This window comes from Rhinatrema bivittatum, chromosome 12 (genome assembly GCF_901001135.1).
Source record: "Rhinatrema bivittatum chromosome 12, aRhiBiv1.1, whole genome shotgun sequence".
NCBI lineage: Eukaryota > Metazoa > Chordata > Amphibia > Gymnophiona > Rhinatrematidae > Rhinatrema > Rhinatrema bivittatum.
This window is the reverse complement of record NC_042626.1, coordinates 81980693-82006834: the sequence shown is the minus strand read 5'-3', so window position 1 is coordinate 82006834 and position 26142 is coordinate 81980693.

The following is a 26142-nucleotide window of genomic DNA, read 5'->3' as shown; positions in this document are numbered from 1 at the left end:
TAAGAAATTCTTTACAATCCAGGATTACAGTGGGCTCTGGTAGAATTAGACCTGTGATGAGGAGACACACAATGTACCAAATGCAAAAAGAACAACAAGCCTTCTCTATATTAAAAACTGAAGAAGTTCTTGAGAAAAACATTGAAGTGTTACCAGCAAAGAGAGAGAAAATACAATGCATGCAGTATTTCAAGATCCATAACCAAAAGAAAAATCTAATTGAGATGAATAACTCTGTCAACAGTGGCACAACTACAAAAAGAAAGAGTGAAGTGAATAACAAATCTCAACTAATATCTTATAAGGAGTCCAGGAAAAGCAATAACCTTAAAGAGAGTACCTGGAAGGCTATGACCACAAATGCTCATAGTTTGGGAAATAAAATCCCAGATCTGCAGGCCCTAATGGCTGAGGCAGAATTGGACATTGTTGCTATCACAGAAACATGGTTCACAGAATCTCATGAATGGGATACAACAATACCAGGCTATAACTTGTTAAGGAAGGACAGAGAGGATAGAAAAGGGGGAGGTGTGGCTCTTTATGTTAGAAACAACATCCAAGCATCTGAGCTACAAGGAAGTTGGGGTAAGGAAGAAGCTCTATGGCTCGACCTAAAAAAAGATGACGGAGCGTCCATTTATATTGGAGTGGTTTACAGGCCTCCAAACCAAAAGGAAGAGCTGGACAGAGATCTGGTTGAAGCCATCCATAAGATAGGTAAGAAGGGAGAAGTGGTGATCGTGGGTGACTTTAATATGCCAGATGTAGACTGGAAAATCCCATCTGCAGAAACTAAAAATAGTAGAGCGATAGTGGATGCCATGCAAGTATCTTTGTTCAAACAAATGGTGTTGGAACCCACGAGAGAAGGAGCTATACTCGACTTAGTGCTCACTAATGCAGATAATGTCTCAGATGTCCAGGTGGGCGCCCACCTCAGCAGTAGTGATCATCAAACGGTATGGTTTAATATCACTAAAAGAATAGGGAAAAGAACCACAAAGACCCGAGTTTTACAGTTCAAAAACACAGACTTTGAGGAAATGGGGAAGTACCTGGAGGAAGAACTTAAAGGATGGGAGAACGAGAGAGATGTGGATCAACAGTGGACCAATCTAAAAGGAGCAATCACCAAGGCAACTGCTCTATATGTTAGAAATGTAAAGAAAAGCAAAAGAAAATTGAAACCTATCTGGTTCTCAAAGGAGGTGGCTGACAAAATTAAAGCTAAAAGAACAGCATTCAAGAAATATAAAAGATCCCAAAGGGAGGAGCACAAAGAAGAATATTTGTATCATCTGAGGGAGACAAAGAAATTAATCAAGTTGGCAAAGAGTCAAGCAGAAGAGAGGATTGCCAAGGAGATAAAAAATGGTGACAAAACATTTTTCAGATACATCAGCGAAAAGAGAAAGGTCCAAAGTGGTATAGTGAAATTGAAAGGTGGTAATGATCAATGTGTGGAGAGAGACGAAGAAATGGCAGAAATATTAAACGAATACTTCAGCTCTGTGTTCACTAAAGAAGACCCTGGAGAAGGACCATCTCTACACAACAAGAAACTGGAGGGAAGTGGAATGGATATAAATCCTTTTACAGTAGAAAATGTGTGGGATGAGCTAAAGAACCTGAAAGTGGACAAAGCCATGGGGCCTGATGGGATTCATCCAAGGATATTGAGGGAGCTCAGAGATGTTCTGGCAGCTCCGCTGTGTGACCTGTTCAATAGATCCCTAGAAACGGGAGTGGTGCCAAGTGATTGGAGAAGAGCGGTGGTGGTCCCGCTTCACAAGAGTGGGAACAGGGAGGAGGCTGGCAACTACAGACCGGTTAGCCTCACTTCGGTGGTGGGAAAAGTAATGGAGTCACTGCTGAAAGAGAGAATAGTGAACTATCTACAGTCCGGAGAATTGATGGACCAGAGGCAACATGGATTCAGCAGGGGAAGATCCTGTCAGACAAATCTGATTAACTTTTTTGACTGGGTAACCAAGGAATTGGATCGAGGAAGAGCGCTTGATATCATATACTTGGATTTCAGCAAAGCTTTTGATACGGTTCCGCACAGGAGACTGGTGAATAAAACGAGAAGCTTAGGAGTGAGGGCCGAGGTGGTGACCTGGATTGCAAATTGGGCTGACAGACAGAAGACAATGTGTGATGGTAAATGGAACCTTCTCTGAAGAGAGAGCGGTTTTAAGTGGTGTACCGCAAGGATCGGTGTTGGGACCGGTCCTGTTCAATATCTTTGTGAGCGACATTGCGGACGGGATAGAAGGTAAGGTTTGTCTTTTTGCGGATGACACGAAGATCAGCAACAGAGTGGACACGCCGGAAGGAGTGGAGAGAATGAGACGGGATCTAAGGAAACTGGAAGAGTGGTCAAAGATATGGCAGCTCAGATTCAATGCCAAGAAGTGCAAAGTCATGCATATGGGGAGTGGAAACCCGAATGAACTGTATTCGATGGGGGGGGGGGAAAAGCTGATGTGCACGGAGCAGGAGAGGGACCTTGGGGTGATAGTGTCTAATGATATGAAGTCTGCGAAACAATGCGACAAGGCGATAGCAAAAGCCAGAAGAATGCTGGGCTGCATAGAGAGAGGAATATCGAGTAAGAAAAGGGAAGTGATTATTCCCTTGTACAGGTCCTTGGTGAGGCCTCACCTGGAGTACTGTGTTCAGTTCTGGAGACCGTATCTACAAAAAGACAAAGACAAGATGGAAGCGGTACAGAGAAGGGCGACCAGGAAGGTGGAGGATCTTCATCGCATGACGTACGAGGAGAGATTGAAGAATCTAAATATGTACACCCTGGAGGAAAGGAGGAGCAGAGGTGATATGATACAGACTTTCAGATACTTGAAAGGTTTTAATGATCCAAAGACAACGACAAACCTGTTCCGTAGGAAAAAAATCAGCAGAACCAGGGGTCACGATTTGAAGCTCCAGGGAGGAAGATTCAGAACCAATGTCAGGAAGTATTTCTTCACGGAGAGGGTGGTGGACGCCTGGAATGCCCTTCCGGAGGATGTGGTGAAGACCAGAACTGTGAAGGACTTCAAAGGGGCGTGGGATAAACACTGTGGATCCATAAAGTCAAGAGGCCGCCAATGAAGAGTGGGTGACTCACCAGAATGACGGTTACTGCCTGGAGACAATACCCTTATTCAATAAACATACACATGCTTACTATGACTCCAACATCGCTCTAAGCTTCAACAGCAAGAGGAAATGTGGAAAAATGGATTTACACTCACAAAGAGGGGAGTAGCTGGCTTGTTACGGCGGTTACTACCCCAAACCAAATAAGCCTGATACTTCACCTTCAATGCATATACAGCATAGTTCTCTGCTTCAACGACAGGGGAGAAGAAAAAAGGGTTCGCACTCACAAAGCAGGGAGTAGCTGGCTTGTTACAGCGGTTACTACCCCAAACCAAATGTGTCTGATACTTCACTTTCGATGCATATCCAGCATGGCTCTCTGCTTCAACGGCATGGGAGAGGACTGATACATCACGCATTTCCAGCATAGCTCCCTGCTTCAACAGCAGGGGAGAAGAAAAACAACCAATAAGGGCTGTATAACATAGTCTGGGTAAAACAAATAAGCATGGGTGTAGCTTGCTTATTGCGGCGGTTACTACCCCTACTACCCCTAACTAATCAAGCTAGATATTTCAATGGTGGGGGTGGAAGGTAAATAGAACCAAGAGCTAAGAGAAACAGATAAGTATGAGAGAAAAAATGTGTGAAGCTTGCTGGGCAGACTGGATGGGCCGTTTGGTCTTCTTCTGCCGTCATTTCTATGTTTCTATGTTTCTAAAGCGTAATGATAGCTATGGTGCAAGAATCCCACCTTACCAACAGCTATGTCCGATATATGAAATCCAATCAATATCCATATCAGTACTGGGCTTGTGCTTCCAAAACATCCAAGTACACTGGGGTTGGTATCCTATTCCGAAAAGATGTTATTTTTGATGAAGTGTCATGTACAAGAGACCCTAATGGGAGATTTCTGATTCTGGTGATTTCCATTGGGGGCCATAAATATAGCTTGGCTATGGTATATGCTCCCAATTCTGACCAGGGGACATTTTTTCAAGGGCTGACAGACAAATTGCTTATTAGCAGCGAGGGCCCACTTATTTTAGGTGGTGATTTTAATATGACCATCAATCCTTCTTTAGATAATTCCCGTGGCTCCTCTGCGGTGTCACGTAAAGAAAGGGCAATACTAAAGGGCTCCTAACTAGGCTGAATGTACTAGATGTTTGGAGGATGAGATATCTAAGATCTAAGAATTACAGTTTTTACTCCAGCTCCCACTCTACCTATTCTAGGATTGATTTCTTTCTTGTAGATAAGGGGCTGCTTAATAGCATCTCTCGGTCTGAAATTGAGCATATAACATGGTATGGGTGGACCATGTTATATGCATCTCTCGGTCTGAAATTGAGCATATAACACGGTATGGGTGGACATTTCCTTTCAATCAGTGGATAGAGGGCAACAATATTGGAAGCTCAATGACTCTCTGCTTGATGCACCTGACTTTGTTGCCTCTTTAGATGAGACTATTCAATCCTATTTACTGACCAATGACAATGGGGAGGTATCTCCGGCCACAATATGGGAGTGTCTCAAAGTTGTAATAAGAGGTCAATTGTTAGCGCATGTTTCATATGTAAAAAAGCAGAGGGAGAAAGAACGAAATATGGTGGTGAAGCAACTTGGCGAAGCAGAGCTGCTTCACAAACGGTCCCCTTCGTAGCGTAATTGGCGTGCCCTACAGGTTCTCCGAGATAAGCTAGCTGATATGGATACAGCCTTAATAGCTTTCCAATTGGAAAAAGCAAATCAACAATTTTTTGAAGGGGGAAATAAAGCGGGTAAACTGCTAGCGCAACAATTGAAACAGCTTCAGACTCGAAACAATGTGGTTAAAATTAAAAATGCACAGGGAACCATTTTGACTGACACAACTGCCATCAGACAGCGTTTTTTGGACTTTTATGCTTTTCTTTACAAGGCTGAAGTAAGCATAAGCACTTCAGCTATAGATGAATATCTGTCTGACATAACATTGCCGGCTCTGTCGGAAATGGGCAGGACCTGTCTGGACAGAGAAATTACCCAGCTAGAGGTACAGAATGCTATCCGACAGTTGAAGATAGGTAAATCCCCCGGGTTAGACGGTTATACTGCTAAATTCTATAAAACCTTTACTAAGGTCTTAGTTGCCCCTTTAACTAATATGTTTAATTCATTGAGAGATTCAGGCTCCATATCTCAAAATGCCAACATAGCCGGTATCACCATCTTAGCTAAGCCAGGTCGTAATCCCACGGTGTGCGGTTCATACCGCCCTATTTCCTTAATAAATATTGATCTGAAGATTTTGGCTAAAATCCTGGCAGATCGGTTGAAAGGAGTGATAGGGGATATAATCTTCCCTGATCAATCTGGCTTTATTCTTGGTCGAATGGCCTCGGATAATGTTCGTAAAGCAGTGAATTTTATCTGGTGGGCACAACACCGAAAGATACCTGCAGTACTCTTAACTGTCGATGCAGAGAAGGCATTCGACCTAGTCCACTGGCCTTATTTATTTCAATTACTTCGTCACATGAAATTTGGGTCTTTTTTTATTAAATGGATTTCTAAACTATATGACAACCCCTTAGCTTGTTTAAAAATAAATGGGGGTTACTCAGCGACGTTTGAGGTGCAGAGGGGGACGCGTCAAGGTTGTCCACTGTCCCCTTTGCTCTTTGCACTGTTTCTGGAACCTCTCACTATTAGGATACATAATAATCCTCTTATAAAAGGTATGGATATTGGTGAGTTTTCAACTAAGTTGGCTCTTTTCGCTGACGATATTTTGTTTTCGGTTACTGAGCCCAAATCTTCCTTGCCGGAGATAGTGATGGAAATGTCCAGTTTTAGCTTGGTCTCTGCTTCAAAATTAATTGGGATAAATCTGAGATCTTAAACCTTACTGTCCCCATAGCTCAGGCGAATGATCTAAGGATGGCCTTTCAGTTCAAATGGCCTTCCCAGAAGATAAAGTACCTAGGGGTGTATTTATGTGGGACAGATGATCTATTTCACTTGAACTATATACCTTTATTAAGCAAAATTTATAAGGAATTGGAGGAATGGGACCGCTACCATATTTCGTGGTTAGGCAAAATAGCTGTGTTTAAGATGAATATATTGCCACGGTTACTGTACCTTTTCCAAACATTGCCTATTGCTCTTCCTAAGGCTGTACTTGATAAATGGCAACGCCGTTTAATGAGATTTGTTTGGAGGGGCAAACCCCCGAGAGTTGCATGGAAAATTTTGTTCCTTGGTAGAGGGCAAGGGGGCCTAGGAGTCCCCAATTTACATTGGTACCATGATGCGGCTCATTTACGGGCTATTTTAGATTGGCATAGGTCCCCGGTGGTTAAAATATGGATACAAATGGAACAAGCAATGGTGGGATCTATGCCGTTGCCAGCATTGCTTTGGCAACCCAAACAGTCTTGGCCTCCGTTGCAGACTGTTCCTTTTTCTCTCCAGGCCACTTTGCGGGTTTGGGAACAATGGCGTTTATGATTGCTGGGTACTAAATTATACTCACCATTAATGTACCTCTTTCACAATACAGCCTTCACTGTTGGACAGCCCGTTAATGCTTTTCCCGAGTGGAAACAAAGGGGTATCATTAGGGTAGAGCATCCATGGGGTGGTCAGGGGATCCTAGCTTATGATGAGCTATGTGCCAAGTTCCAATCTTCTACTCTCCCGTTTTATCAATATCTGCAACTTAGACACTATCTTAGCTCACGCCCAATAGCAGCCGATCTTCAACGAGGGGTAACTTTTTTTGAGGGGCTCTGTAGGGGGGCGAATAAAGCTGTAAGGGTTATTTCTAAACTATATGGGTTTTTAAATGCTGATAATCCTGACAAACCTCATTTTGTGGTGGCATGGGAGGGAGATTTGAATTTGGAACTGGACGTGGCGGATTGGAAAGCAGTCTATCAAACTATAGGTAGAGGCCTTGTGGCATCCTCTCTTATTGAAAATAGTTATAAACTATTATATAGATGGCATCTCTGCCCTAAACATTTAAATAAAATTTACCCTTTGATTTCTTATAAGTGTTGGAAGGGGTGTCAACAGATTGGTACATATTTTCATTCTTGGTGGTCTTGCCCCAATATTCAAAAATACTGGCAACAGGTCCTTGCCTGGGTGGCACATGTATGTAACACAGGTCATGACTACATGGCAGCGCAGGTATTGCTTAATGTTTCCAGTTCCTTAGAGACTTTACAGGTATCCAAGTTAGCCTATTATGTCTTCGTGGCTGCTAGATGTGTTTTGGCCAAATATTGGAGGTCTTCTACAATTCCACAGTTAACTGAAGCACAGAGTAAAGTTTCTACTATCTACCGTCTGGGGAAGATCACTGCCTGTAAAAACAAGACTTTTCCTAAGTTCCAGAAATATGGGCTTTATACGAAGCATGGCTCCTATCCAAGTGAGCACTTTGACTTCTACCTATACTATAGTCAGTGCTCGGCAGCAACTGGATGCATTGAGACATTTACCATCATTGGACTTGCTACAAGTATGATCTGGACTTTAGTATTTACAGCGAGAGGGGAAGGGGGGGAGGGGGGAGATTAAAACTGTGGAAGTTATAGATCTATGTAAGTCGAATTCCAAATAGGGATTTTGGAACGTACAGTGTTCGGCTAATGCATATGTCTGGCCTTGATGTGTTTCTTTGTTTTGGGTGCGAAATTCGAACCAGCCATGTATTCGACCATGTTTTTTATTTTTATTGTTTACTTAACTTCTAATAAAAGTTAAATGGAAAAAAAAAAAAGAAAACTAAGGACATTTGGGACTGGCCTCAACCCACTGGCCTAAAGGCTCTACATCATTTTCTAGGATTTACCAACTACTATAGGTCATTAATTCATCACTACTCCACAATGACAGCGCCTCTTACCGCCATGACACACAAGGGAGCCAATCCCTCTCAGTGGTCTCCTGAAGCCGTAACAGCCTTCCAGGAACTCAAAAAAGCCTTCCTCCAGGAGCCATGTCTTCGCCACCCTGATCCTCGATGACTTTTCGTAGTCAAGGTAGATGCCTCGGACATCGGAGTTGGCGCCTTTCTCAGCCAGCACAGTGATACTCATACGCTCCACCCATACTCCTTTTTCTCTCGGCACTTCTCCCCTGCCAAGCGGAACTACAGAATAGGAGATAAAGAGTTGCTTGCAATCAAATTGGCGTTCAAGGAGTGGCGCCCATGGCTCGAAGGCACTCAATACCATATAACGGTTTTTAATGACCATAAAATCCTTTAATATTTGCGTCATGCTCAACACTTGAACCACAGACAAGCTTGTTAGTTGTTGTTTTTCAACAGATTCAATTTTCTTTTGAGGTATCGCCCAGCAGACAAGAGCACCTGCGCGGATGCTCTTTCCCGCTCATTTACACCAGACGATACTCCGGACACTCCGAGACATATCATTGACCCTACTCGTGTGCTCCTTTCTGCCACACACACAGTCCCGGTCGGAAAAACCGTGGTACCCCAGGCGCTCAGGAAGAAGATCCTTAAATGGGCTCACGACTCACATCTTGCTGGTCATCCTAGACAGTCCAGAACCTTGTCCACACTGAAGAGATACTATTGGTGGCCTTTGATGAAGGAATACGTCCGGAAGATGTAGAATCTTGCTCTATATGCGCCAGACAGAAACCACCTGCTGGTCATCCCTGGGGCCTTCTTCAACCTTTGCCCGCTCCGAGCCAACCGTGGACACACATATCCACGGACTTTATCGTCGATCTTCCTGTGTCTAGTGGTAACAGCACCATATGGGTCACCGTTGATCGGTTTTCCAAAATGGCACATTTTGTGGCATTACCTGGACTACCCTCTGCTCCTGAACTTGCAAAACTTTTCATCCGTCATAAATTCCGTTTACATGGCATGCTGAAGCACATACTCTCAGATCGAAGAGTACAATTCACAGCCAGGTTCTGGAAATCTATCTGTAAGAAATTTGATATTTCTCTAGACCTGACTTCTGGCAATCACCCACAAGCCAACAGACAGACTGAAAGGATGAACCGCACCTTAGAACATAAGAACATGCCATACTGGGTCAGACCAAGGATCCATCAAGCCCAGCATCCTGTTTCCAACAGTGGCCAATCCAGGCCATAAGAACCTGGCAAGTACCCAAAAACTAAGTCTATTCCATGTTACTGTTGCTAGTAATAGCAGTGGCTATTTTCTAAGTCAACTCAATTAATAGCAGGTAATATACTTCTCCTCCAAGAACTTATCCAATCCTTTTTTAAACACAGCTAGACTAACTGCACTGACCACATCCTCTGGCAACAAATTCCAGAGTTTAATTGTGCATTGAGTGAAAAAGAACTTTCTCAGGTTAGTTTTAAATGTGCCCTATGCTAACTTCATGGAGTGCCCCCTAGTCTTTCTATTATCTGAAAGAGTAAATAATCGATTCACATCTAACTGTTCTAGACCTCTCATGATTTTAAACACCTCTATCATATTCCCCCCTCAGCCGTCTCTTCTCCAAGCTGAAAAGTCCTAATCTTCTCTCCTCAAGTTAGAAACCTCGGAGTCTTAATGGACAACCAATTGAACCTAAAAAGATTCATCAATAACACCGCAAAGGAAGGCTTTTTTAAATTACAAGTTCTAAAACGGCTGAGACCGCTCCTCCACTTCCAAGACTACTGTTCAGTTCTATAAGCAATTATCTTTTCAAAAATTGACTATTGCAATTCACTTCTACTCGGCCTTCCAGCGAACACCATTAAACCCTTACAGATGCTTCAAAACGCCTCAGCCAGGATTTTGACTAAGACCAACAAAAGAGATCATATTACTCCCATCTTAATGAACCTGCATTGGCTCCCAATTAAATTTAGAATCATGTACAAAGTACTAACGATCATTCACAAAACCATTCACAATCTCATTCCTTTGGAACTCAGTATCCCGTTTCGGCCACATTTACCCTCCAGACCGGTGAGATCCGCTTATAGAAATACCCTCTTTGCCCCACCCATTAAAACTTTGTTAAGTAAACAAGCTCTGTCCACTTCAGGCCCTGTGCGATGTGGGAATTATAAGCTTGCCAGCAAGCCATTTCATCAGGGTTTAAACACTATCTTCCCTTCTCCCTGACCTTTGCGCTGAATAAAAGCATCACTTGTGCTTAAGCCTCTCTGCCTAGGAGAGGATACCTGACTTCATGTATTTCTCTGGCTTATAATTAACCCTGATAGCCTGAAAGAAGGGCTGGGTTTTCCCTAGTCAGAGGCAGGATAAAGACAGGAGGTATAGAATTCAGCAGCCAATGAAATGATCCGTGCACACCCCCTGAGCCAAGCCAATAGTGTAGAGACTCGTCTGTTGCTATGGGGAAAGTAGCCAATCATGTAATGACACATCATCTGCCTTTGTATGAATGTACAATAAAAGAGGGCGCTGAGGTGTGCTCAAGTCCCTTTCCCTGCCTGCCATGAAAGCTGTCTGATGTGTGTCTTCATCGCTGCTACATCTGGTGACCCCGACGTGATGATAAACTCTCTGCTCATTCGGCTGGACATAGCTTAAGTGCGCACTGTTCAACAGATTTGCAAATCGTAAGTATATTTAAAGTACTTTTTAGTATATTTAAGTATTTTTTAGCAAGTTTGTTCCCCACATTCGTGAGCATGGGAAGTGATTTATCTGTACAGCAAAGGCTACATGCCAAGGAGCTGCAGAAAATAATCAATAATCATTATTTCATCACCAGAAGAAAAAAAGCACAAATCAGCCTGGGGGACTTAGAAAAATTAATAAGTGAAATAGCTTGCCGTTGCCCTTGGTATTCGGAGGCGGGAACTCTGAATATCCAGGACTGGATTTTAATAGGCAATAGTCTTCATATGGCTCCCAGAGCTCCCATAAAGCAAATATTAATCTGGCAAAAATGTACAGAGGCCATAGAACACATAGGAAAAAAAAGTTTCAAGGCAGCATTTCCAAACCATGTGCTTTTAGAAGCAGGCAGACTCAATCAGAATACCCTTCCCCCATCTTATGCTCAGTCTCCCTCAGAGACAGCAAATTCTTTGTATCAGCTCTCCATACCCACACCCAAGCCCATTCACACCTCTTTAGAAAAGCAGTCCTTGAGCACAATTGAACCACAACCTGGCCTGGGTGGGGCGATTAGCATTGAATTTCAGCAGAAACAGCAGAAAGAAAACCTTACAGAGAAAGAATTATTAGGACTTCAAGCTGTGGCTTCCTCTGCGTCCACCTCAGAGAAAAGGCCCCAGGAAACTGAAAACGCTGAGGTCAGAAAAACTAGCCTCCCTCCATCTTGCCTGCAACCCCCTTCCCCCACCAACCACTCCCTGTACCCCCATTTGCCATTGCCTGAGACAGTCATTGATTCTGCATCATCAATTTGTCCAGGTAAATTACCATCTCAAACCACTGCTCCCGGTAACAATTTATGTGCCGCGGTCAGCATGGGATTTCACCTAGAACATGGAAATCTCACAAGAGAGGAATTATTGAAAGGGATTCAAGCCTCTCCTATTACAAAAGGGATTAAAGAGCTGGGTGTGGCAGCAATAGAGTTGAGTACCGCCCGGAGTGCCATGAGCAGTGGCTATGCCCCCAGGTCTTCAAAGAAATCAGCGTATAAGACCTTGGGCCAGGCAGCTGCACTCCTGCGTTACAAGCAAAGAAAATATGAATATGAAAAAAATGATTTAATTAGACTCCTGCGTTACAAGCAAAGAAAAAATCACTATGAAAAAAATGATTTAATGAGACAGTACAATGACCTGTTACAAACCAGACTACACCTAGTGCTGGAGCAGACACAGCAAACTTGGAAAAAATGGTTTCTGTTAGTCTTTGATATTCAGTTACAAAAAATCTGCATACTTTGAAAGTATTTTCCCCCACAAAGTGATTGCAGAGCCTTATGTTAAAACTGTACTGAAATTTGAATAATATACTGTGTAAATTACATGTGAAAATTTCCCTTTTGCAAAATTTAATTTGGCTCACATTTAAAATGACTCCATTTCTCTGAGATTTAAGTTTATAGCAATTGCTTGAATTGCCTGTGCACAGAACTTCTATTCTTATTGTAATTTTCCCTATAGGAGAAAAATAGTATCTGTCTGCAAGGAATCAGCAAGTCCACGCCAGCCATTGTTTCTGGTTGATGTTATCTAGATTGTTAAACAATGCTATCTTTCAGTTCCTATTGACTGAAGGATTAACTCCTTGGGTGCAGTTCTTTTCTTTTGAGAAACACTGCTCCTCCCCCCCTTTACTGTCTTTCTGTTAACTCTTGCTTGCCACTCATGGGGGAGGGAGGGAGAACTTTTGAAAAGAAAAAAAAAACTGGACTTAGTACTGCAGTTTCTCTCTCTAGTTTCTATATGTTATAACTCAGCATTCCTGTACTAGCCCTTCCTCGTCTCACTCTCTTTCTGTTAATCTTTTAATACTTTCAAACTTCCTTAATACTGAACTGAAATTACTGAATAGCGTGTTTAATTTCCTATTCTAATAATTATAAGAAGAAATTCTATTCTGATATTCCACATTGAAAGTAAGCTCAGAGTATTATTGATTGCAACCTGGAACAATAGTTGCAATCTATAAAGTAATGATGGGGTCTCCACTAGGAGGCGCTATGTTATTCTACCAGTTATATTATATTATTGTTTTAATAATTCTGTTGTATAATAGTTTTTATTTTTCAGGCCTACAGACCTTCTGTATTAAGGACACTTCAGTTTTATTTTCTTTTTCACAAAATTTATACAGAATTCTGAACCTTAAAATTTTTACTGACAGAGGTTGCTACATATAAAGCAATCCCTCCCAAGCCTTTTCTTGCAAATCCAAATTGATTTTATTAAATTGAATAATAGAATTGATTCTCCAAGGTTAAGAAAGTAAGAATTTCACTTTAATCCTTACCTTAATAAATTTTTGCTGTATGCCAGTTTTTAATATTTTCCAGATTTACAGCCTTCCTGCCATGAGAGATGTGAAGATGAACACTTTGCAGTTTATTTTAACATTTTTCTAACACCTTTTGACTTTTGACTTTTGATCCTTGATCTAATTTTGTTTTTGATACCTTTTTGATAAGATTTTTAGCTCATATTATGTGTTATCTGTTGTCTGTCTTGATGTCAAGAAGACTATGAATGAACATTTGCAGGATGAATGAATATGTGTCAGTCTTGTGTAACATATGTTTAATATAATGTCTGATATACTGGTCATTTGTGATTCAGCTTACTGCAAATGACTTTTCCTTTAAACGATTAATTTACATTTATGCTATTTTACTGAATGAAAATTGATCACTGCATAAAAACTTTCTTGATAATGGGGTTACCCTCTGTTCTGAAAACTAATAATGGCTCTATTTACTGCAGCCATTCCTTTACATGAATTTTGTGAATAATTGAACATTAAATACTTATTTGGCATCCCCTACAACACCACAGGGCAAGCCATTGTGGAGAGAGCCAATCATACCCTTAAGAGCTCTTGACAAAACAAAAACAAAAAGGAGGGATTGCCCCTGGACTTCCCACTAAGAAGGACTGGCTGAACAAAGTATTGTTTAAATCATCTAAACATATCAGGTTCACATAAGAACACAGCCATGAGTAATCATTATGGGACTAGGGTTAGTCACCCACAGCCATCAGTTTTGTATAGAATATTTAATGTCTGGTACGGTCCCGTTCCCTTAAAATGGGGAACGAGGATATGTTTCTCTGCTTGCTTCCACAGGTATCAAGCCGTGGAAAGATGGAAAGGTGTCCAGGTCTACAGGACCCGATCCCCAACTTCTCCCTGAGCCTCCACAGCCCTCAGAAGGACAGAGACCGGACTCCTTGCAAAAAGCAGCACCACATGACCTGGGGACAGATCAAGGCCCTATCCAACCAATCTGCACAACTCTTAGAACAGCAAGGCCTTGAGAAAACTCCAGAGAACTTATTAGCCGCCTTTTCTTGCTGAATGCCAACTCATTAACAATTGTGTTCTGCATCCTCATCTTTTGCCTTATTTCTCCAGCTATAGTGATTTCAGAACAAGGACTCTGACAGAACAACATGTACATCCTCGATGCACAGAACTTTTCACACCTGTTGAATCGAACAGACTGTTGGATCTGCACACACATGCCAACCCAAGCCTGCGGAGAACTACTGATGCATGCTGTACCATTTAACCTTACAGTATGGACTAATTATCCTTTACAGAGAGGTGTTTTCATTAACTCTCCAGTTAATAATACCATACTACACATCAGCAGCCGTATTCAAGAGACTGCCGCTCTTTGTTGGGACTATGATACAGGGGATGGGAAGGGGATTCAGGTGGGAAATATCCATATTGTAACCGAACTTTTGTATTAATCACTGAACACTTACATAATTATACCACATATATGTATGCAATTGGCAGATTTCAGGATGTGCAGTGGGAGACCCAAGCAGGTGCAGAAAGTATAGAGGGGACGAGGGATTTACCCTTTGTAGTTATATAGCCCAAATGATAACCAATGACATGTCCACTAATCTGTTAGGAAACATATGGATGTTATGTGGGCGTAGAGCATATATGCACATTCCCCCCAGATGGAGAGGCAGATGCACTCTAGGCTACATCCTCCCCTCATACTATGCAGTCAAAAATTTACCCAAAGCAAGGCTCCGTAACAAAGGGGAGGCGATAAATAATCCCATAGAAAAGTATACAGAAACTCAGATAGCTAGAAGCCTGTTTCCCCCAATGGGGACAGATATGAATTACAGAGACTTACACATCCTAGCTAACTGGACTACTGCCCTATTTAATCAGACAGTCCATGTATTAAAACTACTCACAACAGAAGTCTCTCAGATTAGAGAAGTAGCATTACAGAACAGCTATACCTTGGACACTATTTTAGCCTTAAAGGGTGGTGTTTGTGCATTAATTGGATCTCATTGCTGTGTGTACATATCAGTTTATAAAGCAAACCTCACACATACCATAGAGCAGATAGAAACCATGGATGCTGATGCACCACTTTCAGGCAGAATACCAACTTCTCCATGGGACTGGCTATGGTCCTGGCTCCCTGATATTTCTGGTCTCAAAAGGGTGATTTCTATTATAATAACCATAATTGTCTTAATTATCTGCCTGTGATGCTGTATTCAGTGCATACCCAACCTCATATCCATATTGAAACCTTGCTCTCAGCCCGGATACAAAGATGTCTTGTAAGATGCCTAATAGGGAATCCTGAGCCCTGCAGCGTTGGCACACCACGCTGCACCAGCTCTGGGTGATATGGAGATTCAGGAGCTCATCGGCAGCTGGCACACCATGCCGAATCAGCTTTCTTCTCTCCATATCCCCCTTCCCCTATCTCCAGCCCATACCAAGACATAACAGATTTCAGTAAGGGTCTAAAGCTTTATTGAGCTGCCTAAACAAAAACAGAAAGGGTGAGATGTGGGAATTATAAGCTTGCCAGCAAGCCATTTCATAAGGGTTTAAACACTATCTTCCCTTCTCCCTGACCTTTGCGCTGAATAAAAGCATCACTTGTGCTTAAGCCTCTCTGCCTAGGAGAGGATACCTGACTTCATGTATTTCTCTGGCTTATAATTAACCCTGATAGCCTGAAAAAAGGGCTGGGTTTTCCCTAGTCAGAGGCAGGACAAAGACAGGAGGTATAGAATTCAGCAGCCAATGAAATGATCCGTGCATACCCCCTGAGCCAAGCCAATAGTGTAGAGACTCGTCTGTTGCTATGGGGAAAGTAGCCAATCATGTAATGACACATCATCTGCCTTTGTATGAATGTACAATAAAAGAGGGCGCTGAGGTGTGCTCAAGTCCCTTTCCCTGCCTGCCATGAAAGCTGTCTGATGTGTGTCTTCATCGCTGCTACACAATGGAACTCTCTTCCACCATAACTCCAGCTAAAACAATGCCCTATTACCTTCAAAAAGAGACTCAAAACTTGGCTATTTGACCAAGCTTTTCATTTATGCAGGTGAGCTTTCTAGTACATCACCCTACATACCAACAGACTAGCTCTTAGGTTAGCACCCCAACTCTGCAGATGATCTATCTAATTATGCTCCTTTTTACCCTTACCCTAAGTTAATTCAATATGCACTCAGATCTTTAGCCAGTTAATATCTGGCCCCACGAAAGAGCCTATTATTTAATTGTTGCTTTGATCCCTGTTCCATTGCTCCAAGTTATTTTATCCCTGTTAAATGTAAAAGCATTCTTACATGCTAGTTATTGTTATACTGTAAACCGAAGTGATATGTAATTTTCTACATGAATATCGGTATATAAAAGTGTTAAATAAATAAATAAATAAATTTAGTCTTTCCTCATAGGGGAGCTGTTTCATTCCCCTTATCATTTTGGTCACCCTTCTCTGTACCTTCTCCATCGCAACTATATCTTTTTTGAGATGAGGTGACCAGAATTGTACACAGTATTCAAGGTGCGGTCTCACCATGGAGCGATACAGAGGCATTATGACATTTTCCGTTTTATTCACCATTCCCTTTCTAATAATTCCCAACATTCTGTTTGCTTTTTTGACTGCCGCAGCACACTGAACCGACGATTTCAATGTGTTATCCACTATGACGCCTGGATCTCTTTCTTGGGTGGTAGCTCCTAATATGGAACCTAACATTGTGTAACTATAGCATGGGTTATTTTTCCCTATATGCATCACCTTGCACTTATCCACATTAAATTTCATCTGCCATTTCGATGCCCAATTTTCCAGTTCACTAGGTCTTCCTGCAATTTATCACAATCTGCTTGTGATTTAACTTCTCTGAACAATTTTGCATCATCTGCAAATTTGATTACCTCACTCGTCGTATTTCTTTCCAGATCATTTATAAATATATTGAAAAGTAAGGGTCCCAATACAGATCCCTGAGGCACTCCACTGCCACTCCCTTCCACTGAGAAAATCGTCCATTTAATCCTACTCTCTTTTTCCTGTCTTTTAGCCAGTTTGTAATCCACAAAAGGACATCGCCACTTATCCCATGACTTTTTACTTTTCCTAGAAGCCTCTCATGAGGAACTTTGTCAAACGCCTTCTGAAAATCCAAGTATACTACATCTACCGGTTCACCTTTATTTATTTATTTATTTATTTATTTATTTAACATTTTCTATAACCGACCTTCAAGGTTGAATACCATATCAGGTCGGTTTACATCATGTTTATTAAATCCTTCAAAAAAGTGAAGCAGATTTGTGAGGCAAGACTTGCCCTGGGTAAAGCCATGCTGACTTTGTTCCATTAAACCATGTCTTTCTATATGTTCTGTGATTTTGATGTTTAGAACACTTTCCACTATATTTCCTGGCACTGAAGTCAGGCTAACCGGTCTGTAGTTTCCCGGATCGCCCCTGGAGCCCTTTTTAAATATTGGGGTTACATTTGCTATCCTCCAGTCTTCAGATACAATGGATGATTTTAATGATATGTTACAAATTTTTACTAATAGGTCTGAAATTTCATTTTTTAGTTCCTTCAGAACTCTGGGGTGTATACCATCCGGTCCAGGTGATTTACTACTCTTCAGTTTGTCAATCAGGCCTACCACATCTTCTAGGTTCACCGTGATTTGGTTCAGTCCATCTGAATCATTACCCATGAAAACCTTCTCCAGTACGGGTACCTCCCCAACATCCTTTTCAGTAAACACCGTAGCAAAGAAATCATTTAATCTTTCCGCAATGGCCTTATCTTCTCTAAGGGGGTCATTTTCAAAGGAGTTACGCATGTAAATGTGACATACTATCGTAGCAATTTTCAAAAGCTATTTACTCGAGTAAAGTGCACTTACTTGAGTAAATCCTATGGACAATTCAATGGCATATATTGTAGCAATTTTGAAAAGCCCACTTACTTGAGTAAAGTGTATTTACTCGAGCAAAAACCAGTTTTGCTCGAGTAAATGCTTTTTAAAATCTACCCCTATGTGCCCATTTAACCCCTCGATCATCTAACGGTCCAACTGACTCCCTCACAGGCTTTCTGCTTCGGATATATTTTTAAAAGTTTTTACTGTGAGTTTTTGCATCTACGGCCAACTTCTTTTTAAATTCTCTCTTAGCCTGTCTTATCAATGTCTTACATTTAACTTGCCAATGTTTATGCTTTATCCTATTTTCTTCTGTTGGATCCTTCTTCCAATTTTTGAATGAAGATCTTTTGGCTAAAATAGCTTCTTTCACCTCCCCTTTTAACCATGCCAGTAATCGTTTTGCCTTCTTTCCACCTTTTTTAATGTGTGGAATACATCTGGGCTGTGCTTCTTGTATGTTATTTTTTAACAATGACCATGCCTCTTGCACACGTTTTACCTTTGTAGCTGCTCTTTTCAGTTTTTTCTAACAATTTTTCTCATTTTATCAAAGTTTCCCTTTTGAAAGTTTAGCACGAGAGCCGTGGATTTGCTTACTGTCCCCCTTCCAGTCATTAATTCAAATTTGATCATATTATGATCACTATTGCCAAGCAGCCCCACCACCGTTACCTCTCTCACCAAGTCCTGTGCTCCACTGAGATCTAAAATTACTCCCTCTCTTGTCGGTTCCTGAACTAATTGCTCCATAAAAATGTCATTTATTCCATCCAGGAACTTTATATCTCTAGCATGTATCGATGATAACATTTACCCAGTCAATATTGGGTTAATTGAAGTCTCCCATTATTACTGCACTACCAATTTGGTTAGCTTCCCTAATTTCTCTTAGCATTTCACTGTCAGTCTCACCATCTTGATCAGGTGGACGGTAGTATACTCCTATCACTATAGTCTTCCCCGACACACAAGGGATTTCTACCCATAAAGATTCCATTTTATATTTAGTCTCATGCAGGATGTTTATCCTGTTGGACTCAATGCCATCCCGGACATAAAGCACCACCCCGCCTCCCGGGTGCTCCTCTCTGTCATTGCGATATAATTTGTACCCCGGTATAGCATTGTCCCATTGGTTATCCTCTTTCCACTATGTCTCTGAGATGCCAATTAAGTGTATGTCATCATTCACTGCTATACATTCTAATTCTCCCATCTTACTTCTTAGACTTCTGGCATTAGCGTACAAACATTTCAAAGTTTGTTTTTTGTTTCTATTTTCATTCTGCTTTTTAATTGATAGGGATAAGTTAGAATTTTTTAGCTCAGGTGAGTTTTTAGTTACAGGCACTTGGACTACTTTTCTAATTATTGGAACCTCACCGTCGGGATGCCCTAATTCTAATGCATCATTAGTATCCTTTGAAGATACCTCTCTCTGAACCATGTGCTGCTGAGCGACTGTCGGCTTTCCCTTTTGTTCTAGTTTAAAAGCTGCTCTATCTCCTTTTTAAAGGTTAGCGCCAGCAGTCCGGTTCCACCCTGGTTAAGGTGGAGCCCATCCCTTCAGAAGAGACTCCCCCTTCCCCAAAAGGTTCCCCAGTTCCTAACAAAACTGAATCCCTCTTCCTTGCACCATCGTCTCATCCACGCATTGAGACTCCGGAGCTCTGCCTGCCTCTGGTGACCTGTGCGTGGAACAGGGAGCATTTCAGAGAATGCTACCCTGGAGGTTCTGGATTTAAGCTTTCTACCTAAGAGCCTAAATTTGGCTTCCAGAACCTCCCTCGCACATTTTCCTATGTCGTTGGTGCCCACATGTACCACGACAGCCGGCTCCTACCCAGCACTGTCTAAAATCCTATATAGGTGACGCGTGAGGTCCGCCACCTTCGCACCAGGTAGGCATGTTACCAGGCAATCCTCACGCCCACCAGCCACCCAGCTATCTATATTCCTAATAATCAAATCACCAACTATGACGGCCGACCTAACCCTTCCCTCCTGGGCATTAGGCCTTGGGGAGATATCCTCAGTGCGAAAGGACAATGCATCACCTGGAGAGCAGGTCCTTGCTACAGGATCCTTTCCTGCTGTACCTGGTTGGTGCTCTCCCATCATGAGACCTTCTTCCTCCAAGGCAGCACCAGGGCTGCCAGTCTGAAGTTGGGACTTGACTACTATGTCCCTGAAGGTCTCATCTATATACCTCTCTGTCTGCCTCAGCTCCTCCAGGTCTGCCACTCTATCCTCCAGAGATCGGACTCGTTCTCTGAGAGCCAGGAGCTCTTTGCATCGCATGCACATGTACAACTTCTCACAGGTGGGTAAAAAGACTGGGAAGCCCCCCTCTTGCTGCTGGACTGCTGCCTTCATCTCAATTTTGATCAGTTCCTAGTTAGGTTTTAGGTTGCTATGGGAGTAGGAATGTGTCTAACGTCCTTTAAATGTATTAGTGAATTCACTATGTGTCTGGTAGTGGCCTACCGGGGTCTGATCGAATTCTCAATAAAGTTTTTGTTGATGGTTTGTTTTTTTTTGTGAAAGTGGCACCTGCCTATAAATTAAGGGATGAGCTAGGGGTGGGTTGGCGAAGGGTGGGAGGGTTGGGAAATACAAACAGTCTAACTTCAGTTACTCAGCCTGAGTGACTCTCTGTTCTCTTGATTAACTAATGTTGGTCCCTAATCAAACCCAATCACACTACCTCAACACCTTTCCAAGGTGAGTAACTGAGCTGAACTATTCAATTTTTTTACTTAGGTATACACTGCTCCTAGCTTATTTCTAGCTTCTGGCTACTTTTTGGGTTGGGGTTTTTTTCTGTGGGTTTTTTTTTCAATACAAACACTCAGTTAGTATTAAATACAAACACTCAGTTCTTTAAAAGTCTGGAGAACACTCAGTTCTGCAGACTTTTAAAAATAAACACACTACCTACTGCTACCTTATTGACTATTTAAAAATACAAACAGTCTAACTTGTTTATTCACTGCCTTTCTGACTATTAAAGGCACAAACACACAAACACACTAAATAATATTCCCAAATAGTTAACTTTGCCCCAATACTTTTAAAAAGGACAATGTCCCAAGCAAAAACTTACTGATTAGCATAATTGTATATCCATCATCATTATAGAATAATTTAAGAAACCTGCAGTTTAAAGTTCAATTATTGTATGATTTCCTATTAATCATATAAAAGACAAGATCCAGATTTCACATTATATACCTTAGATTATGAAAATTGTTACCGTAAATGTTTTGGCACTTTGTTAGTAAGAATTTAATCAAATATATATATGCGTGTCACCCTGTAAACCGTTGTGATGGTGCACTACTAAACGACAGTATAGAAAAGATTTTAAATAAATAAATAAATAAATAAAAGATTCCTTTCAGCCACCAGCAAGGTGATCCTCTCCTCTCTGTGTTCCCACTGGAATGTGGGAACACTGAGAAGACTGTGTCTGCTATCTGTGTCAGCCTAACGCAGTGGATCCCCACGGGGCTCCTCCCCATGGGCGGAGTCATCTCCATTGCGACCATGGGTCCACAATGCCTCAAACACAACAGATTGTTAAATCCATGGATTTGGCTCAGCTCGCAGCCCTGCAGGCCATCCCTGGCCTAGCCCAGTGGATTACAGAACAATAAATGTCCTTGGAGAGCCTAGCTACTGCCTTCAATCAGTTACACGCTCAAATGAACTCTTCAGCTCCTCCTGATAGGGAATTCCTGTCGCCAGTGGTAAACCTTAAGACCACTGTACCTTTATCCACACCTACCCGCTTCACAGGTGAAGCCAAGATGTGCAGAGTGTTCATTAATCAATGCAGCATGCATTTTTCATTACAGCCTACCCTCTTTCCCACTGAAGCTACAAAGACCACCTACATCCTGTCATTCCTTGAAGTACGAGCCCTGGCCTGGGCTTCACCGTTATGGGAACGTGAAGATCCTATCCTGAATGACCTACCAGGATTTCTACAACTTTTAAAGTCTGTGTTTGATGACCCGGCTCACCAGACCATCGCTGGACCTGCCTTGCTCAACCTTCAGCAAGATAACAAGCCACTTACAGACTTTGCTATTGAATTTAAGTCTCTAGCATCCGAACTACATTGGGACACTGGATGCTTACGTGCTATATTCATAGAGGGTCTCAACTCTTACATAAAGGACGAATTAGTGGCTCGCGATAAGCCTGATTCCCTTGAGTCCCTGATGGAACTAGCAGGGAGAATTGACCGCCGTATCCGCAATCGTACTCAAGAGGCTAAGAGTCCACGAAAGTCTACAGTGGGGGCTAACCGTCCTAAACCTGTGCCTATTGCTTCCAGTTTACCGTCTGCACCCCAGAGGAGGAAGAGCCTATGCAACTAGGCTGAAGCCACTTGACCTCTAAGGAGAGACGTTATCACAAGCGCATGGGGTTGTGCATGTACTGTGGCTAATAGGGTCATGCAGTCCAAACCTGTCCCATTTGTCCAGGAAACTGACGGGCCTGGGATCTGCAGGAGGACTTCTCCTGGGCCTCACTTCTCCTACTCCTCCATTATCAATACCAGTATCTCTTCTTTTCGGAGGTCTCGAGTTTCAGACTCTCACTCTCATTGACTCCGGAGCCGGAGGTAATTTTATCCGTAAGCACGTGATCGAACATCTATGGATTCCTACCATTGTCATCCATCCATGGAGATCCACTTCCTGGAGAAGTTTCATTGACCACCCAGGCCATCGGCCTGCGCACTGGAGCTCTACATTCAGAATCAATTTCTTTCTAGTGTTGGAAAAAGCCATGCATCCTGTGGTATTGGGTCAGCCATGACTTCAAGACAATATGCCACAATTTAATTGGGCTACCTTGGAACTGTCCCAGTGGGAACCAGACTGTCATGGTTGGTGTCTTGGTGAAGTTTCACCGCTCATTTGCATGCCTACTACTCCATCATTTCCTGGCTTACCTCCACAATACGCCTCCTTCCAGGATGTTTTCTCTAAGCAAGCAGCTGATGTTCTTCTGCCACACAGAGAGTTCGATTGTGCCATAAATCTGAAGCCAAATTCAGAACCTTCCAAAGAAAGAGTTTATCCTCTTTCAGTAGCTGAGACCAAAGCTATGTCTACCTACAGACAAGAAAAGCTACAAAAGGGATTTATCAGACCGTCCAAATCTCCTGCTGGTGCAGGCTTCTTTTTTGTAGGGAAGAAGGATGGCACCTTACTCCCCTGCATCGACTACAGGGGTCAGAATGAGATTACCATCAAGGACAGGTACCCCCTGCCCTTAATATCTGTATTGTTTGATAGACTCCAAGGGGCCAAAATATTTTCCAAATTGGACCTAAAAGGAGCTTAGAACTTGGTGCATATTCGAGAAGGCGACAAATGGAAGACTGCTTTTAACACCCGTGATGGATACTTTGAATACCTTGTCATGCCCTTCGGTTTAAGTAACGCACCTGCAATCTTTCAAAATATGATGAACGACATCTTACGGGACTTACTGTATCAATGCGTAGTAGTATATCTTGATGATATACTGATCTTTTCTCAGGATCTGCAAAGTCATCAGGAGGATGTTAAGAAAGTCCTAAGACACCTGCGTGAGGACCACCTTTACGCAAAGCTTGAGAAGTGTGAATTTCACAAAGAAGCTGTACCCTTCCTGGGATACATTGTTTCTAAGAATGGTTTTCAAATGGACCCCAAGAAACTTGAGAGTATCTGGGACTGGCCTCAACCCACAGGCCTGAAGGCATTGCGTCGCTTCTTAGGATTCACCAATTAATACCTATCCTTTATTAAAAACTACTCATCATTGACAGTCCCTCTAACTGCTATGACCAAAAAGGGAGCCAACTCTGTCAATTGGTCTCCAGAAGGCAGCTCAGCCTTCATGACGCTCAAAGAGGCTTTTCAAAAGAAGCCGTGTCTCCGCCACCCTGACCCACACCGTCCTTTCATCGTGGAGGTCGACGCATCCGACATTGGTGTGGGGGCGGTTATAAGTCAGTACAGCGAATCCAATGTGCTCCATCCTTGCTCCTTCTTTTCTAAGCGATTCTTGCCTACTGAGAGAAACTATGGGATAGGAGACAAGGAGCTTCTCGTGATCAAGCTGGCTTTTGAAGAGTGGCGTCCCTAGCTAGAAGGTCACAACACCAAATAGTAGTATACACCGATCACAAGAATCTAGAGTACCTTCGACATGCTCAATGACTCAACCACCATCAAGCAAGATAGTCTCTGTTTTTCAACAGGTTCGACTTCCTTCTGAAATACCATCCAGCAGAGAAGAACACCCGGGCTGATGCTCTATCACGCTCCTTCTCACCACAGGACATGCTAGATGAACCCCGTCATATCATTGATCCTGAAAGAGTGGTTCTCACAGCCACCCACTCGGTACCTGCTGGGAAGACGGTGGTGGCCAGAGGTTTAAGAAAAAGACTGTTGAAATGGGCACACGATTCCCGTCTGGCAGGCCATCCAGGACAGAGTCGTACCTTAGCAATGTTGCAAAGATACTATTGGGGGCCAACCATGAAGAAGGACGTGCAAGCATACGTGGGTTCCTGCGCTGTCTGTGCCAAGCAAAAGCCACCACCCGGGCATCCTTGGGGCTTATTACAGCCTCTACCATCACCGGATGAACCATGGACCCATATTGCTACCGATTTTGTAGTGGACCTGCCATCATCCAATGGCAATAACACCATATGGGTTACGGTCAACCGTTTCTCTAAAATGGCACACTTGTAGCATTACCAGGATTACCCTCTGCTACTGAGTTAGCAAAACTCATTAAACACATCTTCCGTCTTCATGGGATGCCTAAACATATCCTATCCGACAGAGGAGTACAATTTACTGCAAAGTTTTGGAGAGCATTATGTCAAAAATTTGACATCGCCTTGGACTTAACCTCTGCCTACAATCCTCAGTCTAACGGTTAGACTGAGAGGATGAATAGGATGCTGAAACAATTTCTTTGATCTTATGTCAACTCTAGACAGAACGACTGGGCTGAATTAGTGCCTTGGGCAGAATTTGCCATTAATTCACATCCTGCTTCTTCAATGGGGTCTTCCCCTTTCCAACTTGTCTACAGGAGACAACCATTACCTCCTCTGCCAATTCCATTGTCAGTAGCCTCTCCTGCTGCCCAGGCTACCGCAGCAGAATTATCCCAACTTTGGAGACAGACGAAGAAGCTCCTCCTTAAAGCAGGACAAAAGGCAAAGAGAATCTATGATGCTCATCATCAAAAGGCACCCCAGTTTCAGCCTGGAGACAAAGTTTGGTTAAGCACCAAGTAGCTTCCTTCTGCAAGATTTGCTCCTTGCTTTGTGGGACCTTTTGCCATCCTTCGGCAATTAGGAAATCTAACATACAGTCTAAAACTGCCTCCATCAATGAAGATACACAATGCATTTCTTGTATCTCTACTGAAGCCAGTGATACCCTCCGAGGTCTCCAGGAAAGAACCAGAGCCTACCAGCCTGGACACAGAAGATGCCATTGAATATGCCGTAGACGACATCCTTGGTGTATGTAAAAGAGGCAAGACATGGGAGTACCTCATCTCTTGGGAGAGCTATGGCCCAGAGGAAATCTCCTGGGAACCACTGGCCAATATTACAGACAAGGAATTGGTACGTCAATTCCACCTGGCACACCCACGCAAGCCCAGACCACCTGGAAGAGGTCTTGGTGGGGGCCCTTTGAAGGGGGGTACTATTGCGTTCGTCGGTCGCAGACGGCTGCAACCGCTCTGCCTTACCTCTTTTTCTCCCTTTTCATTCTCTTTGGGCAAAATGGCTGCCTCCGGTGCCGAGTGCCTCGGCGTTTCCAGACCAGCATCCACCATGCTCACTTCCGTGGCCTCCTAGAGCGCGAGCGCGCACATCTCCTATGCTCAAATACACGTCATGGTGGGAACCTCGGGGGCAGCCCCACCACATGACGTCAGTACCTCTGGGTATATCTAGCCTCCGCCTCCGCTACCACTTTGAGTTAGCAAACACTTCGCTTCGCTACTCTGACTGCTCTAAGCTGCAGGCTTAGACGCTGCTTTCACGCTAAGGGCCTTGCCCCAGTA